The 18,128-nt window shown below is 37.4% G+C and overlaps 1 protein-coding gene and 1 long non-coding RNA gene across 12 annotated transcripts in view; one reads left to right on the top strand and one right to left on the bottom strand.

Annotated features, from left to right (window-relative positions):
- Positions 1 to 18,128, top strand: part of LOC308188313 (uncharacterized protein) — a 421,245-nt gene that overhangs the window by 30,969 nt on the left and 372,148 nt on the right. The window lies entirely within an intron of this gene.
- LOC308188316 overlaps positions 1 to 18,128 on the bottom strand; it is a 42,134-nt gene that overhangs the window by 12,011 nt on the left and 11,995 nt on the right. Inside the window, exon 2 of the long non-coding RNA XR_013945399.1 lies at positions 1 to 18,128. This exon is cut by the window's left edge and continues 12,011 nt beyond it. This is a non-coding gene — a long non-coding RNA (uncharacterized lncRNA).

Raw genomic sequence — 18,128 nt, 5'->3', positions numbered from 1 at the left:
ACTGGCCTGACAAGTTGATACCAATACAAGTAGAGGCCACTTTATAATAAATGCATATTTTTGCTTTCATAAAAACCATACCATTGGCTTAAAAAAATCCAAGAGCCTTGCACAACAGTATTTTCAACAATATATCGAGCCTCATATTTTTCAATTACAACAGGGCTTTTTTCCTCTGCTGATCTTTTTTTTTAATAACCAAAGGAACAAATATGTCTTGGTTTTGAGCTTTAATCTGGTGCTTTGTGTACTCTGATGACCTCCTAATCACACTCTCTGTGACATGTCAATCTACTGCTATGGAAAGTGGGTGATTTGGGCTGTCATGAAAGTGATGATATGCTCATATATCCTGTGCACTTAGGACAGAAAAGTTCAAAGAAATGCATTAACCAAACGAATGAAATGTTATGGGAACCCATAATTCAGCTACCAAGTGTCTCTCTCCCAGTTCATGAGTGGTTCTTTGTCTGTGTTGTGACTTTAAATGTGAGCACCAGGTGTGAAGATTTCTGTTTATCTTTATTTAAGCAAAAACAAACACAAAAAAATTCAGAGCTGATGCAGATGATGAAATGTAAAGATGTGCGATGGGTTTAGTAAATAGTCATGGTGCATATGTCTAAACAAGGAAGGAGATTGTAGAATGTGGTATTAGTTTATATTGCTCTCCTTTCATTACTGTATAACCATCTGCCTCTCTGGCATGTTCCTTAAAATCTTACACTTCAGTTTGTAACCTTCAACACTGCAGTGGAGTTTCCTGTGCTGAGTTAGTGGAATCATCTAGTTTGCAAGGTAAATGCCGTCAACATCTACAGCAAATTATTATTCATCAAAACTGAAAGATAGGACTGACTTTTTTATCAGATGAAGAGACCTGTCTAGTATGTAATTGTCTAGTATGTAATTGGAGAGGTGTGATGTGAATGGGAGTCTTGGGGGCAAGGATATGCTCCTCTTGGCATCAATAGGACTTCCTCTGTGGTCTTAGATGCATTACCCAACTGTTCTGCATGGCATCTCCCATCTGTAATGTGTAGATAATGCCACTTGCCTCCCGGTGAGGATTTTGATCGTTAGTTAATGTTTGTAAGGGTCTGTGAAAATGCAAAGTGTTGTATAAAAAATATATAAGCAAATGAAAAATGATGTCCTCATTAATGTCCTCCATTTGATGTCCTCAGTAAATTGAAGACTGTAAGTGAATGCTTCCACCTTCATAATCCAGCACCTTTTAGGTTATAGTTCAATGAGCTGAACATGAAAACATGATGTTGTGGAACTGTGCTTGTTTGAGGAAATCATGGTCCAACATCTTCAATACACCTTCCTGGTTTTCCCCAAGGAACATTGTTACCATTTAACACATTATTGAACCTTTCTTCTGAACGTTTTTTTCTGAGGTTTTCCTTCAATTCAACTTGAGCAAATGGCTAGGAGATTTAGACTTATAAGGTTGCATCTCAATCCACCTAAACTTGCTAGAAATCCCAAAGCAAGTCAGTTTCGTTCCTGTAGACTGACTCTTGACAAATCTCTTTGGATGTGCCCAATGCTCTACTGAACATCGTGGTGAAGAATACAGAAACTTGTCCATGGATACAGACTTGAGGCTTTAGAATCTCTGTTCAGCATTTGTCATCCATAAATTGGTACAAGGATCAGAACAGATTCATGATCTGATATGTACTTGTACAACATGAAATCATAAAGTGTTTTAATCATTGTCATGCCTCAGTGAGTATGTGAAGGTGGTTTTAAAAGTGGTGAATATTTCTTTTGAAGCATGGTCTTGGATGAAGAGTTAAAAGATCAGGAAGGCCAAACTCATCTTAGTGGGTCTCTCTCTGTCTCTCTCTCTTTCTCTCTTTTCTTTTTTTTTTTTTTTTTTTTTAATTGTTATATATGGTTTTTGAAGAAAAGGAACTTGTAGCTCCTTGCTCAGGCGGTTCTTGAGTTGTGGTGTGGATGCTTTGAGGGTATAAACCACAGAGGAAGTCTGGATAAAATAGCTACTTAAAAAGAGATTAAGGGATTTACTTCAGTGCCTCTATGGGCTGTGATTTAAAGGGAGAAGAGCCCACTTTTTCATATTGCAGCTACTTTTATTAGCTACAGGTTTTAACCTCTTGGAAGGATTCTCATGTCTTTCTATCAGCCACTTTGGGGAGTTAATCCAGACCAGTCAACAGAACTGTACATTGCACTTGATTTCTTGGTAATTTTAAAAGCTTTCAGTGTCTTCTCTGGACATTGTAACTCCATAGTCTTTTGGTATAGATGGTATGGATGAGCAAGAATAATAGATAGCTATACCTAAACTCCATTTTCCAGAGATTAAAAAAAAAAAAAAAAAAGAAAGTTGGGGTGTGGAGGGAAGAAGGCATTACATAAACCGGAATTGAATACAGAATGATGACTCCAGATCAAAATACTCTTTAAACTTTTTTATTTAGTTAATTTTTTCACCTGCAGAGGTTTATTTGGGACAGAAGCTGAACTTTGTCTTACAACTTGCTCTGTCTTACAACTTGCTTTGCCAGCATTGATCAGTGGGGACACAGCATTGTCAGCCTGCTTGGGTTTGCGGACTGCCTCAGAACTGTAAAATCACAGCACTCAGTAGTGTATTTTTTAGAAGTTTTTGATGATCTTTACTGGTAACTGAATTCTGTGTGACAGATAGATTGAGGATGGCATGATATTGGGCAGTTGAGATGGAAAGCTCAGTAGCGTTACCACTTTCAATAAGTGAAGGTTTTCCAGTAGTCCCAGAAGAACAATATTATCTGTCAGGTAGTAGATAAAGTTTGTGCTTGAAAGGGTTTTCTCAGTTGGCTCTTATTTACCTGTATCTGCCTACCCTGCATTAGAAACCTCCTTACATTTTCTCTCCCAGAAGCTTAACTCAGTAATTGTTTCCTATTTGTACACATTTATTTTATCTTTCTCGAATGTCAGCTCAGTATTTCAATTAAAGATTCAATCATGCCTGAAGTTCTTACAATCCAGTTTCAGTAGTGGATCATCCAATTAGGACATAATGTCCTCTGCAGTTCTGTGAGGCTTGGTTTACCTTAGGATCAGAACTACCCAAAGTCGCTTTTGAAAATGAGTTGTTGATGCCTAAGTAACATTTTTTAAGTCAAATTTTGGAAATTGTATATTGCGGATGATTTGTTCTCCTAAATGAGAGAGGGCAAGGAGGTGAGTTTAAACACCTGATTCATGGTCATCCATGCAGTTCACCTGCTAGCTCTTCGCCTGTCTCTGCTTTGTACTTTCTCAACTAATTCTGTCCAAGACTAGACTGCTGGAAAGAGAGACATTAGCTCTGCACTGTGTAGATTTGAGCTAGTCTTTGTTGTGTAAGCTTAGGAACCAGGGTTGGTCTGGGGTTCTTTTGTTTTAAAACTGTTTTGTGTCATTGTGCAGACACTGTCTCTGTGACCCAAAACTAATTGCCTGATGAAGGGGAGTAGGATATTCCCCTTGTCTTCAAGTAGTTTTAGCTAAGAATGGTATAGACTGGGTTGATGACACTAAAGATCCTGTTGAAGTGAAAATAGTAATTAGTTCTCTTCTGTGCCAAATGTGAACTTGGAATTGGCATTCTTGTGCGCTGTTCTTTGTTGTGTTCCTTCATCAAGAAGGCATAACAGCAGCAGATCTCATCAACTTTAAAAATGCCTGTGAGCACATTCGTTTTGACGTTACTGAGGCACTCTGCCACCATTTTGGATTCTCCACTGAAGTTAAATGAAGACTTGAAGACTTCTCTGCTCACTGTAAAAAGTATACTGCACTAGCGAGTTTGTGAGCAAATGGAAGCTGTACTTTCCTCTGTGGAGTCTCTGATTGCAGCATCGTTCAGGACAAAATAGATGGCCAAATAATCAGATGCTTGCTGTCAGCATGCTCCCATTGTCTGTGATGATTTATGCTTGCTGAGAAACTGCCTGGTAGGGCTGAATCAAAATGTGAGGTTTCTGTGCTGGCCCATGCACATCACTTTTGTTTATGGTCTTGGGTCTCGCCTGTGAAAGGGCAAAGAGAATTTGATTGATGCTATGATCATAGTTGCTTTTTTACTTGCCATCTTTCTGTTTCTTAGACTAGGTTGAGTGTTCATTAATGGCTTCCTTTGGAAGGCATAACGCTCTCTTTCTTTGGAAATATTTAATAAATGCAAGTAAAAATTCAGCACAATCCAACCCCTAGTGGTTTCTATCATGTAACTTCTTCTAATATCTTAAATTTCATTGTAGTTGCTTTTAACCAAAACCAGCCAGTTTTAAGTCTACAATAAGACCACATTAAGGTCTAACTTTGTATTTTTGGTCTGAAGTTTGGAAATAGAAGTGTCTGATACTCAGAGATTTTTTTTTTATTTTTTTTTCTGTGTAAATCAAACCCAACTTGATGGATTAGGTGGGTTTGGTTTTAGTTATTATGTGTGGGATAGTAGTGGTGTTGGAAGGAAAACGGGTGAAAAGGACAAAAGCTGTGGATTCAGGCTGGCAGACTGTATTCCAGAGACCTTAAAGTACTCTGAAAGTTTTGGAAGCTTTAGGTCTGAAGATTAAGGCTCAAAAATGCAAATAAAAAAAATAAATGTAGAAATACTTCAGGTTAAATCTTTTCAATCTGGTTTTCTCCATGCTGCTTTCCAGCATCCTGTGTTTTCTCTTTGCATTCCATTCCCTGAAAGCCTTTTCTACTTTAAGAAACTGTTGAAATGCTTATTTTATGATCAGCACAGTATTTAAAGTTCTCCAACTTTGGAGGCAATGAAACCAGTGTTAAGCCCTTTATTTCTAGCCCTACAGTTCCCTAAAACACCGAGAGAGGTAAAGATGAGAAAAATATCTTCTATGCACATATCCTGTAGCTTTTGTTCAGTACAGCATAAACATCATCCAAAACTACTCTATTTTTTAACACGAAAAGCATTTCAAAATACTCATCAGGTCTGACAGATTGTATGAAGATTCCATCCCTGCATAATTTAAAGCATCAGATGTATCTTCCCCCATCCCCTCACCCCAAATTACCTGAAAATGGGTTTTGTAATGAGGGTAACTTTAAACAGAAGGCTGCTGGATACTGCCATAAATTTAATTCCATATAACTGAAAACAAAAAACTAAAACCAACCAAACAAACAAAAACTAAGCAAAAAACAACCAAACAAACAAAAAAACAAAACCAAACCCATCACCTTATCTTTTAAGCTAAAACTATGTTTTTAAAATGCGAATAAACCAGCTGTGTTAGAATAATCCAAGTAGAGATAAATAAACCAGCCGAGCTGGAACCCTTGGCCTCATGTTTACTATCAGAACTTCAATTTAGATGTGGAACTGGAGCATGGTAAGATTTCCACTTGCTAAACGTAACAGCATATGTTCAGGGTCTATGGATGAACCCAATTCTCCACAGCCTATGGCTGGTGCCCCGAGTATCGATCATTCTTTTCTTATGACAAACTATTAGCGTATACTGCATTACTCCACTGTTGTGGAGAGATCTATCACAGCCAGTTTGGAAATCTTTTATACTCTTCTCTCTCACGGAAAAAAATAAAATAAAATCTTAAGTCTTGTTTGTAGTGAAGTGAGGTTTCTGTGTTTATACATTAAAGCACCACATGTTTGTCTAGTGGAACCTGAGAAGAATTCTCATCTTGACAAAGATTTGAACTTCACTGGTCTGTTTTGTACCTTGAAAAGAGTTCTTTCCAATAAAAGGCCTTCTTGAGTAAAAATGCCATGAACTTGGTGTAAAAGGGAAAAGATCCAGACCAGGAATGGTCATTTCCCTTCCAGGTGACATCTGGAGGGCAGTGGGATATGGTCAGGCACTATTGTTGGAATCATCTTTTGGCTGTGAAAGAAGAGGGGAAACAGGAAATTGAAACTTGTCTTCTTATCTTTTCTGAAACAAAAATACTGAAAATAGGAAGAAATCTCCAGTACCTGCAAAAGTCAGGGCAGGATGCAGGTTACTGGAGGCCCCATAATTCCTCCAAGATGTGAGGCAAAATGGGAATGTAAAGTTTAAGGTCTTGATTTTCTCCATCTTCTCTCTGCACCCCCAGGCTTTAATTTTCAAGAAGCCAGAAAAGAATTGAGATTTCAGTCCTGTTATTTGAAGCCTAAATCAGAGGACTTGATCTCTGCTTTGCTCCACTGAATCCCTCTGAAGTGAATGCACATGGGAGAAATTGGATCTGGTGGAAATCCACCTCCAAAGCCCTGGTGTTGTTCCAACTTTTGGTGCAGAAGTGAGAACTTCTGAATTACCCTTAATAACATCAGGCCCAATATAAACGTGCAATATTTCAGAGGTACCTAAAGGTTAGGCACCTCTTAGGTTTCTGCTTAAATCTCCATGTATTTATACTGAGGCCAGCTGGGGGGCTCCTACACCATCTGGAGATCCACTTGGACCTCTCTCCTCCATTTAGAGCTTCTTTCCTATTAAAAAATAATAATAATAATCATCATCATCATCATGCTTCCCTTGAAATTTATTCACTTTTCCAGTGAAGCTCAGTAGACAGCAAAAGGACTTGCAAACAAGTGTGTGCAAATACATCAGAGAAAGTGATATTTAATCATCGTATGCAGTAATGTTGACACTAGTAGAGATTACATTTGGTTTTGGAGTTTTTAAGAGGTTTTACCAAATTTTATTAACAATTTCCTGGGTTTTATAGCATTCATCAAAAAATTGCCTGGCCAAAGTAATGGAAACTTTGAGAATACTTTCAGAATGGTCAGCTGCCTTAGATCAAGTCCCTTTGCCCCAGATGGAGAACAACCATGTTGAAATCTTTTATTTGACTAAGGTCTTTTCTCTGAGCCTCATGTGTCTCAGGTGAAAACCTGTATCTTTTTTATCTTTCTTAGTTTTTCATGAAAGGCTCGGGAGATCTTTGTTCTGTTGTGACGCAGAATGGGAAAAAATGAAACTGTAAAGTTTCATGGAACAGGGGGGAAATTAGATCTGTTCTAGAAGATGCTGAAGCATCAAAATTTTAGAGCATGCAGTGTTGTGTGAACCATGCTCTGACCCATATTTAACATACAGGGGTTGGGGCTGGGAATGTTGGTATGGTGCTAGTGCTGTAGCAGGCAACCTGGGGGATACTGGGCCAGTCACAAACAGTGCTGTGCCACGTCTGCTTCATATTCAGCCTAGCCTGAGGATTAGTTTGTGAAGTCTGTAGTGCACTTTCACCTCTTCTCTTTAGACCACCATTCAGAAGTAATACTGTTACCTTGTTCCCTACTCTGACCCTCCTACCAGTAGAAACAATAAAAAATACTTAATACACAGGAATAAAAACTGTAACTAGTTTTAGAGCATGCAATGTTGATTGGCATTGTATGAATGTCTGTATATATTACAGTATTGAAATTAGTGATGAGATATTTACACACTTCTGAATAGATCATTTTCTTTTCCTAGTGTCCATTTCATAATGACTACAAGCAAAGGCACCATTGTGCTTCTTCAGTGATATTTATTTGATCCTAGTTAAGTAGGATTTTAAGAATTTTCCCTGAAACCACTGTCTGCACCAAAAGAACATGAATTTGGAAAGAGGAATTAAATAATGCAAAAAAATCCCTTGACCTTACCAAAGTAGAAGGTAACTCATCTAGACACTGTTTGCTGCTCTTTTGCTTTGTTAAAGTGTGTTTATACTCCATTCAAAAGTACAATTAAGAGGTTATTAGAATTGCACTGAGAATTCAGAATTATGGGACTGGAGAAGTCAAGAACGTTGTTTGCAAGGGGAGAGTGGCAGCTTAAAATCATCACTTTTCTTTCTTACTATTGTTAGCCGTGTGTAGTGCTTTCATAGCTGAATGCTGAAGAAAAAAATCTGTATATTGTATGTTTGATAGGCCTTTGGTTGAGGCACTTTGTCTCCCTGGTATATGTATTTCACATTGTATGTTGATATCTCACACAGCTACAGAAGAAGGAAAAAGCAATAAGAAAAGTGGTAAAATAAAGACTGTGAGAGGGGAAAAAATGAAGACATGTTTATAAAACTCTGAACATTCGTAGAGCATCTTAGGAGCAGCAGCAAAACCCAGATCTCTGCCTAGCTAATTTTATTTAAAAAGGACTAGATTTTACATGGGTGGTACATCAAGTCACTGTATGTTATGACTTAAATGTATGTTGAGGGTATGTGTTATATCTTGTAATGGTGGAGGAGCATATATTAGACCTTATATTTTCTGCACATGCTAGTATTTTTGTCATAGGTATTGAGTTTATCTTGGCTGACCCACACTTTTTAAATAATGATGTGTTTGAGTTTTTTCTTATAAACAGGATTGCATTTTTGATGAGATTATATTGATCTGCTACCCAGCATTTTTAGATTCAGAAAAAAGGAAAGCTTGAACTAAATATAAAAGACATAGAAGTGTTCTAGTGGTAAACTTTCAGAGCTGTATTTTATCCTGTATTATCATTCAAAGGCTTTTGGCAGCTTTTTGAGGAACTGTTACTCAGTTATACTTGGTTATTTATGCATTTGGTGGTGTGCACTTCAGTATTTCATTAGTCCACAAGGCATCTGTAGCAGTAGGAGCCCTGCAGAAAGTCCTACAACTTCCTTTTGTGTGGGCACGTCACATCTTGTGGGTAACCGGGACATGGGGAAGAAAGAGAAGCAATGCTGATATATATTCAGGTTTCACTTTATTTTGGAGTTGAAATGTTGTGTTGAGTGTTTTCTTAGGAAGTGCAACGGAAACTTGCAACTTCTGCCCCTCACTGTAACTCCTATCTCTGTGGCTCATCTTTTCTGACACTGGCTTTTGGGAGCGAGACAATGTGAAGAAGAGCATTGAGTGAGAGCTCCTGAAGCAGCATCCCGCCTCCGAGATCAAGATAATTGCCACGTTTGTAATGCATCTTCTCATATATCATCTAATATAAAAAGAAACCAAGTCATTGGTCCTGTTCTGTTGAAGGCAATAGCAGAATAGTCATTATCTTCATTATGACTCAGGTCTCAGTCCTGTACACGATTTCAGAGGACCTGTCTTGGAGGGTCCTCCCTTTCCTTGCGTGCTGACCATGCTGAGATCCTGTCCGTACCTTACACCTGCTGAGCAGTCCTCACGACAGCTTTTGTTCTGCATCTTCCATCTCCCTCTGTTTACCTCACCACTACCCCAAAAGCAAAAGCTTAATTTTGTTAGTGTAATTGGGTGGGTAGTTCATCATTAAGTATGTTTGTTTGTTTGTTTGAAGGCTCATTATTCATTCTGGGTGGAGGTGTTTGGCTTCAGTCACATTTATCTATCTGTGTCCGTGTTTCAAGGATTTCCATGGTATTGACATTTCCATTAGAGGAATTTGAAGAATGTTCAATTACATACAGGGTATGAAACATATTTTCTTCTTCTTCTTTTTTTTTTTTTTTTTTTAAAAGTCTGCCAACTATTCCTTGCCAAACTTTAAACAGGGCTGCTATGACTCTTAGATATTTTTTATAACTGCTATATTGTAATATATACAAATAGTGCACATGCAAATAAAAGCTCATACCGGAGCGATAGAAGACAGCACTAGATTTTATCTGGAGGATTATTGTGGGCCTGTTTCTAATTTATATAATGTTTTCGTTAATAGCAGTACCTCTTTAAAATGCCCAATAAAACAGTGTAGCATTAGTTTAAATAGAAATTTCAGTCATTTTAGATATCCCCCTGTTGTAACAGGTCAGGCTTTTAACAGATGTCTCAATAACTTTGCTATTAGCAGGAATATTTCGTGAATTAAAATCAGGCCTTTTTGTCTCTGTCACTCATTGAAATGACCTACATATTTGGCAGATGGAGAGGACTTGCTTGTGCATTAGTACTGATGGGTAGGGTTTTTTCATTTGTGTATTTTTGGAGAAGAAAGATTTAACATAAGTTAACATCGTTTATTTTTTATTAATACCATACTTCAGTTTCCCTTTACAGAAAAATCATATTAGGCACATCTTGCTTTTAGGCGTAGACACCATCTAGGACATTTCTCTTGGGCACCAACCTTCTGCCTTAATGTAAACCTTTCAGTGAAGCAGTGGACAACTTTTTTGCAAGCATATGGACTAATGGAGCTGAAGTAGAAGGTGTAATAATTCAGTCACTGAATAGGCTCTAGATGAAATCTCCTCCTGAGACCTGCACCCTCCCAGGCCTTTCTGGGGTGCAGATTTGTCTGCTTATGCCTTTTCATTCCTCTCCCTGGCATAGTGGCAGTTTCAGCGTTATGCTAACGGTCTCGCTTAAAACAACTCACAGGCATGTTATGCCAGCACGTGTTTCTGTGTTCTTTGAAGAATCAAAAAGGACCTCTTGAGCTGGAAATTTCATTGACTCTCATGATGACAGCAGAGCCTGAGGCCTGCTGTGAAGAGGCAAACTACAGAGAGAGATTTAGTTGTAGATTTGGTCTGTTTATCTATTGCAAAATCACTCTCTGGCGTCCTGTGCACTAGTGAAGGTTGAAATGATTGCTTATTATTTTTGTTGTAAGTTTGATTGGAATATAACTAATTACACGAGCAAGTACAAAAGCTCCACACATAAATGTGCTGCCTGAGAAAGCAATATATCCCACAGTCATTAATCAAGAGATAAAAAACACTATGGGATCAAGTGAAGTTACTTGAGGGATACATTTGACAGGCTATCCTTTTTTTTTTCTTTTTTTCTTTTTCTGTGTGTATACTATTGTTGTAAGTCAAGGAGTTACTAAGTTTCTGTGATTTCCATTGACATCAGTGAGAGCTGCAAGTTCTTAACATTTCTTCCAATCAGACTGTTTGAAGTCAATTGTCTCAGTACTGTCTGATCAAATTCAATGACATTTGTCCAACAAATTCACAAAATAGGTAGTTATGGACACTAAAATGGTATTTTATTGCTGAAGATTCTCCTTGTTTGCATGGAAATTTAACTTTTTGTACCCAGTGAGAGCAGTTTACAAGTTAGTCAGCAGCCAGGAGAGTTTCCCCAGTGATCTCTCAAATCATAAGGATATGCCAGGGATTGAAGAGAGAAATCACAGAAGGTATTTTGTTATCGTAACACAGCCTACACTGTCTGGGACTGTAAGTGGAGATATAGGTGAAATAGTTATGTGATGATGATACTACTAATAATAATGAGAAGAAATAACTGCAAATTTCAACTCTTGGCTAAACTAGTTGCTTAGGATAATATGAACAAATGCATACAAAGGACTTGGAACTTTGCCTCCTTTGAACTTTAGGTCTTTATATACTTAATTCAAGTAGAAGCTGAAGTCTGTCTGTCGTGCTGGCCTAGTTCATTTTAACTTTTAGGACTTACTGTTTTAAGGAGCTTCCAGTGATAGAGAAACTGCCATCATTCTGCTTGGTCTGCTCTTTTATGTGCTTTCCACCTGTGCACTATCACAGGAAAGTAACTGAAAAGAGAGCATACACCTTTTCAAACGAAAACCATAATTGTTAGGGTAAAAAAAAAAAAGTCATGGGGTTAATCATCATCTTGCTGCATATCACTGTTTTCAGTGTTCTCTCTTAAATGGGAAAGGAGATCTGTAATTCATTAGAGGTTTTCCTGTAACAGTGATTCGAAACACAGTCCCATAGAACACCACTGGATGTTTATTATTTATGTATCTAAGTCAAGGAAAAAAAAAGAGAAGAAAAGTAATGATACCCTTTTAGCATTATCTTTTAACTCTTCTTCTCCTTGCACAAAGAATGACTGTAAGGAGTAGGAAAGACACTTAGGCAGAGACAACAGGGGAAGGGATGTGGTACATCCTGCACCCATTAACACTGTCAATTAGCACCATTTATCTTGAAATTTGTCCAGCTTGGAACACGAAGTATGTACATCAGGGTTTGGGCCAGACAGAAACATAGAAAATGATGGTATTTGTGGAGACACTAGCCAATGTGGGGGTGAGAGCAAAGGCACACAGTAATTCTAAAAAGAGCTGCATTTTTTGTGTGTGAAAATTTGATTATAAGATGATTCTTTCAACATAAACACAATTCTCTAAGGACTTATTAATGCTTCAGTAGCATAGTGAAAAGACACTAGTGCAGTCCGCTTTAATAGCTTTCTGGCTTGAACCCCAATACATAATGTTCTAGTAATAGTTTATGGGTGACTGCAATAAATTGGTAGCAAGTGTTTTCCATTTTTTGGCTCTTCTTATCAGATCTGCTGGTGGAACATTTTGTTCTGAGAATATTGCAAAGGCAATTGATCTGCTTTGGATGTGTGCTCAAGAGTTTTGTGTCTTTTAAAATAAATGTATATATAAGCTTTTTCGTCATGCTCCGAGATGTACACTGTAAAAGCTGGGGGCCAGTAAAATGTTACGGGGGATCTGAGCAGTTGGTTAAACCCAGCAGGACTCCACCTAGCCTAAGTAATGTTCTGTAAGTGCTGCCAAAAAGGCACAGTTTTCCTCCCCCCCCCCCCCACTTCCCTTCCCAATACTTTCATTGTTCTGGTCTTTTCATGTAACAGTGGAAAATTTGTTCCTGTCCATGAAGGAATAAAGATCTTTCACACCGGTTCATTTTCAACCCAAATGGCTTTTTGAACTAGAAAGGAACGTAAGATTTTTTACACTTTGTGGTGAGGGAAAGAATCACTTCTGATTAGAGATGGGCCTGCAATGGTCACCTTTGGTTTCTATTGGATTTGGAGTTGAACTTGACTGTAATTACAGAGTGAGATTCCATGGCCTCTGTTATGCAGGAGCTGTTCCTCTTGGTCTTCAATTAATTCACAGATCCAGATCATCTCTATAGCGAGCCTAATTGAAATATCCTGCTTTCATCTCCACTCCCACAACTAGAAGATGAGTTTGGTGGCTGAACTCAGATCAGAAGTGCCTAGCTGGTTTCTGTGTGTAAGAAGCCAAACAAAAACCATCAGCCTGATTGCCTCTGGATTTTTATCCTCTGGATATGACAAATAAAATCAAAGGTACAGAGCATTGGACAGTAAGCAAACATTGCCTATTATCTGGTGAGTTGTGCCGATGGACATCCAGTGCTTGTTCCTAGCTCCACTTCGTTTTCTTTAAACAAGCTAGCATGCTGGCTCTTTGCACAATCACCCAGCATAGTTTGTAGATGAGATTCAAAATGAAAATGGGTACATTTCTCTAAGATAACATTAAACACATGCAAAATTAATGGAGAGCCGAGTACCTCCTTCATTCCTTTAGTCTTCTGCATATACTGGAACATTTGTTTTGTATAAAGGTTATATTGCAAAGATACTGGACTCGGGGCAAAAATCAAGTCTTAAGGAATGTAAACTAAAGTCTGGAGATCTCTAAAGCGCAGAGTGAATAGATACTCGGGAAATATTTGAAGTAATAGAATGTGGACTTTGCCCAGTTAATGTTAAAGTATCCCAAATGACAGCCCGGGAGTCAGTTTGGTTGTCGCATCAAGCTGCAGAGAGAGCTGGAGATGAACAGAAAGTACTGAAAACCTGGCTCTGAGACAATAAATGGAAGTGCAAAGTGAATGAGTGTGAGAATTGATGAAGTTAGAAACAGAGAAGTGCAAAATAAGAGTTGCCATGCCAGAACCATTTTTACTGTTTTGTTGTTGTTGTTGTTGTTTTACAGTCATAAGCCTAATAAATGTGGATATTTCTTCTCATATAAGTATTAACAGTGTTATAAAAGCATTGTATGGATTTACTGAAGGAGAAGAGCATCTTAATAAAAGGGGAGTCAAGGTGGACTCTGACCACAGTGGTTCAGTGCTAGTTTTAGGCAGATCCCATCCTGTGGGTCTGGTGTGCTTTCACTGTTCCTTGTGAACAGGGAGCTTTTTTTCTTGTTGTTTACTTATTTAACAGAGGAATTAAGATCATTCTATCAACAACTTGGGGGCACTGCTCTAAGGCAGTTTGATTTTCTTATTTTCCAAGGGAAAAAAAAAACAACAACCCATTTTCAGTGACTGTTCTGGGAATCTGTTGCATATTGCATTTGTGGAAGAGCTGCAGTTTTCTGTCTTTCATCCTACATAACGGAGAAGAGGCTTCAGGCAGCGCTGCTAACAATGCACTAGGCTTTCTGTTTCTCTCTGCAAACAGAAATACATCCCATTTCCTGTTAGGGATTCTGGGCAGCATTGTCCAATAGGTAATTTCCTGTAGTAAACATTACAATAATTAGAGTTACCGTTCCAGAGCACTGAACTTTCAGTGTCTTTTTATTATTGCATCGCAGAAAGCATACAAGAAGCAACCCCAGTCAGATGTGGCTATTGTTGTTCATTTCAATTGTGTTAAGGCAAATATGCAATGTGAAGAATGTAGAAACTAGACAGTCCTGTATTTGTAACCATTTACGTTATTAACATGCCCTTAAAATATATGTGCAAGAACAAACATGCAAGTCGAGACAGAAGTTGAAGAGGTTAATCCAGCAAGAATAGTTAAAACCCATTTAAATGAGTTTAGGAAAATACATTACAGACAATCAGCAAGGTCTACTGCAATAGATAATATTAAAACAAGCATAACATTTAAATTAGCAAAATTTAGAAATGTGGCGATGTTGAGAATGCCCTGCAAGAAGACTCGGTGAGATTTGGTTCACATTGTTTGTGCTGGCTTTTAGAGGGCAATATTTTCTTCATTTTATTTTGGATAGGTCAGAAGCAGAGAATTAGAGGGAGCGTGTTCTATTTAAAACAGAAAGAGGGAAAAGAAATTCTTGAGGTATCTTTTTTATGTTTACTGTATTTCTTCATTGTATAAAGTGGTCTACTTACAGTGCTGTTATGTGTTTGGAATAAACAGTAGAGTGCTATATTTCACTGTAAGGTCTGTCTATAGAAAGTGCTGGCTCTCAGATCAGCTGTTTACATTTTTTTGAAAAAGCTCCCATCTGTTACATCAAACTTGTTAATATAGGTCTACAGGATACAATAACATTAATGTTCTAAGTATCCAAATGAAATGTCAGAGTCCGGTTGCATACACTGAATTCAAATGTGGCAGTGTCCTGAAGCCACCCCTTCTACTAACAGGCCATTTAATAATCTGTGTAAGTATCTATAGATGTCTAAGTAAGTCTTTGAAGGTCCGTGAGGAGCCAGATGTACAAATGCAGTTACAACATCCAATCCTCACAAAAGCTTTTTCACCACACTAGCATGACCACATAAAATTTGGCCTCGTTTTTTTTTGGCTCTGCAGCTACAGCACCATCAAGACCTATTTAAAGTGAAAATAGGCTTGGTAAGGGAAATCTCCGAGCTTCACACTGTTCCTGGTAAAGTTAAAGGCAAAGTGATTGAATAAATAGGGTTATACCTTACTTTCATGTATATTTTGCCATTTATTAGCAAACGAACAAAAAACCAGACTTAGTGGCTTTTTTTTTTTCTTTTTTGTTGTTATGGTTTGCTTTGTTTCAATTTAATACATAACGGAGTCCTTGATATTTTAATTTTTTGTATAAGCTACTATAATTTATTCTTATAGTGGCCATCTGACTAGAATGAAGATGTATGCCCCTGTTTTGATCCTTGTAATGATGGAGGGTGAAATGTAAGTTTGTTATATTACCTTCTTGTTTCTACTCTTTTGTATCCATGGTTTTTTAATTTACATTGCATTGTGAATGAAAACCCTTATCTTCTGCTATGTTTTTTTCCTGCCACTCAAATTTTGCATCAACACAAAAGGTTTGTTCTTCAGTTCGTGTTCAGTATTTGGTCACGTTCATTATGAGGTGCATCTAGAATACACAGATCACATAATATACATAAAATATCATTTCTCACTGCTTTTTCCTTGATATCTTATTATTAAGGGCTATTTTTTAGTGGATAGAAACTCAGTCTATGCATAAAACTGCCTTCAAATGAGCTTTGCACATCTAATCATATCTATTTTTATTCCCAAATGCTCGGTGATCAACAGTGATTTCAAGTAGAATGGTTATAAATCATATTACTCATAAACATGATGCAACTGGCTAAATAGGACCAAACAGAGGGTTAATAGTCCAACAATAATTAAAATAATCCTCTTCAATTCAGTAATAACTTTGGCCACCTGCCTTCATCCAACCCCCAACACCACCCTCGGTACTCCTTAAAAAAATATTCACATTACAGACAATCTTGTGTAACAGATTAACATAACATATCTGGAACATTACTCAGATTTTTGGGCAATGGCAATCTGAACATGTTCGTAAGTTAAGCTTTTTTTCTCAGACAGCATCGTGCTGTTAACTCTTGACTTTGTAAATTGGTGGGGCTCTGTGTAACCGGAAAGCGCTGCCTGTGGTATCACATGGAGGGCTGTGAGTGTACGTGTTGGAGGGAGTCTGCTGAGCAGAAATCCTGCATGTTACAAGGGGTTTACACCGATAATATTGTAAGGACTGAATTTTTACCGTCACTTTCAGATTTGAATGGCTGTGATACCTATTTGATGTATGATTTTAGTCATCATAGTGGGTGACACAAATCTGGATGCACAGTTGGGTGTGCGAGGTAAACTTCAAAAACACGCTATTTTTTTCATTAAAAAAAAAGAAGACGCAATGTCACTAGTTCAGTGTTAGGAAGCCTTTTTTCCTTCTGTTCTTTATTTCACCCTGACTTGTTTTTCAGATAAGTTTTTCTTGCTTGCAAAGCGGGAATCATGCCAGGGAGATTTGTGATGGAAAGTGTTTGGGGCACCGGTTATTACTGTTGTAGTATGATATAGTCTTTGTTCATTGTCATTTTTTCTAGGTGACCAGACCTAGACACAAAATAACTTTGTGTTACAAAGGGGATTTAACATAAAAGTCCCATTTTTTTTGTAACAGATTTCATCTTTCCTGTTGGTAAAATATTTGGCCTCTGTAAATAAGTGGTAAGTAAACAGTCGAGCAATTTTTGCTAGTACATATTGTAATTCCCATTTAAAAATCACCTAATAAAGATTGCCTTTTAAATAGAGCTATTTGGGTATATCAGGGGCATGTTGTACTAAACAAAAAAAAAGAAAAAAAATCCCTCTGTCTTTTGAAAGAGACCATTTAGCCTCTAAACATATTTGCTCCACACTAAATAATAGATGTTATTCTCAGATAAATAGAACATGATTTATATCCTTCTGTTGGAAACTGTTTTGTTTTGTCTGAATACTTCACCCACTCCATGCACCTGCACCCAAAACAGCAAACAGGTTTGGGTAATATGTGTTGTAAATTTTAAATAAGTAAATAAGTGGTAAATAAGCAAATTTTAGGAGTGTATATAAATTATTAATTTAATAAAGTTAATATTTAAATAACTTCTTAATCATTAACAAAAGTGGAAAGTTCAGAGTTAAGATATTCTTTTTCCTCCCTGCAAAAATAAACATTAACAAAACAGTCTAATACCTATGCATAATGGAGGTTGACCTGGTTTGGAAATTTAACTTATGGCAGTAGATAGATATGAAGATATCCATATCTTCATATTCTGGCAAAGCATTATGATTACTTTCATGCCCTTAAAAAAATGTACAAAAGTGTTATTGACAAATGAAGAAGGAATTATTAGCACATGGGCTCTTAAAAGATTCTCATCACTGAGTCAGCTGAGACCTTTTCCGTTTGTTTTCTCATTGTCTTATCTGGAGAAAGAGTAGAGGCCACACAGTGTTTTTATTTTATTTTATTTTATTTTATTTTATTTTATTTTATTTTATTTTATTTTATTTTATTTTATTTTATTTTATTTTATTTTATTTTTTATTTTTTTCATAGGTTTTGTTTGTTGAGCATTCCACTCTTTAGAAAAGGCAGATCAAATAGATAAATTGTGCATGCATGGAAGAAGGTGTTAAGACCCGCAATGCGACTTTATTCCTAGGAAAGGCCATTCCACTACTTTGGCCCTGGAAGGTCCTTTTTAATAAGTGAGCTGCTAATCGCTGCCATGTTTCATGGAGCAGGAGACAGAGGTTGGAGTCCTCTCCATCATGCTCTTCTGCCTACTCATCCTAGCCATGACACACTGAGAGCTGGTCTCCAGCTGCTGCACTGGGTATTGATTCTTCTCGG

The sequence above is a fragment of the Anser brachyrhynchus genome, assembly GCF_964034855.1.
Source record: "Anser brachyrhynchus genome assembly, chromosome: 1".
Taxonomy (NCBI): Eukaryota; Metazoa; Chordata; class Aves; order Anseriformes; family Anatidae; genus Anser; species Anser brachyrhynchus.
Note: the sequence above shows the minus strand (reverse complement) of the source record. Positions and strands in the feature narration are given on the sequence as shown.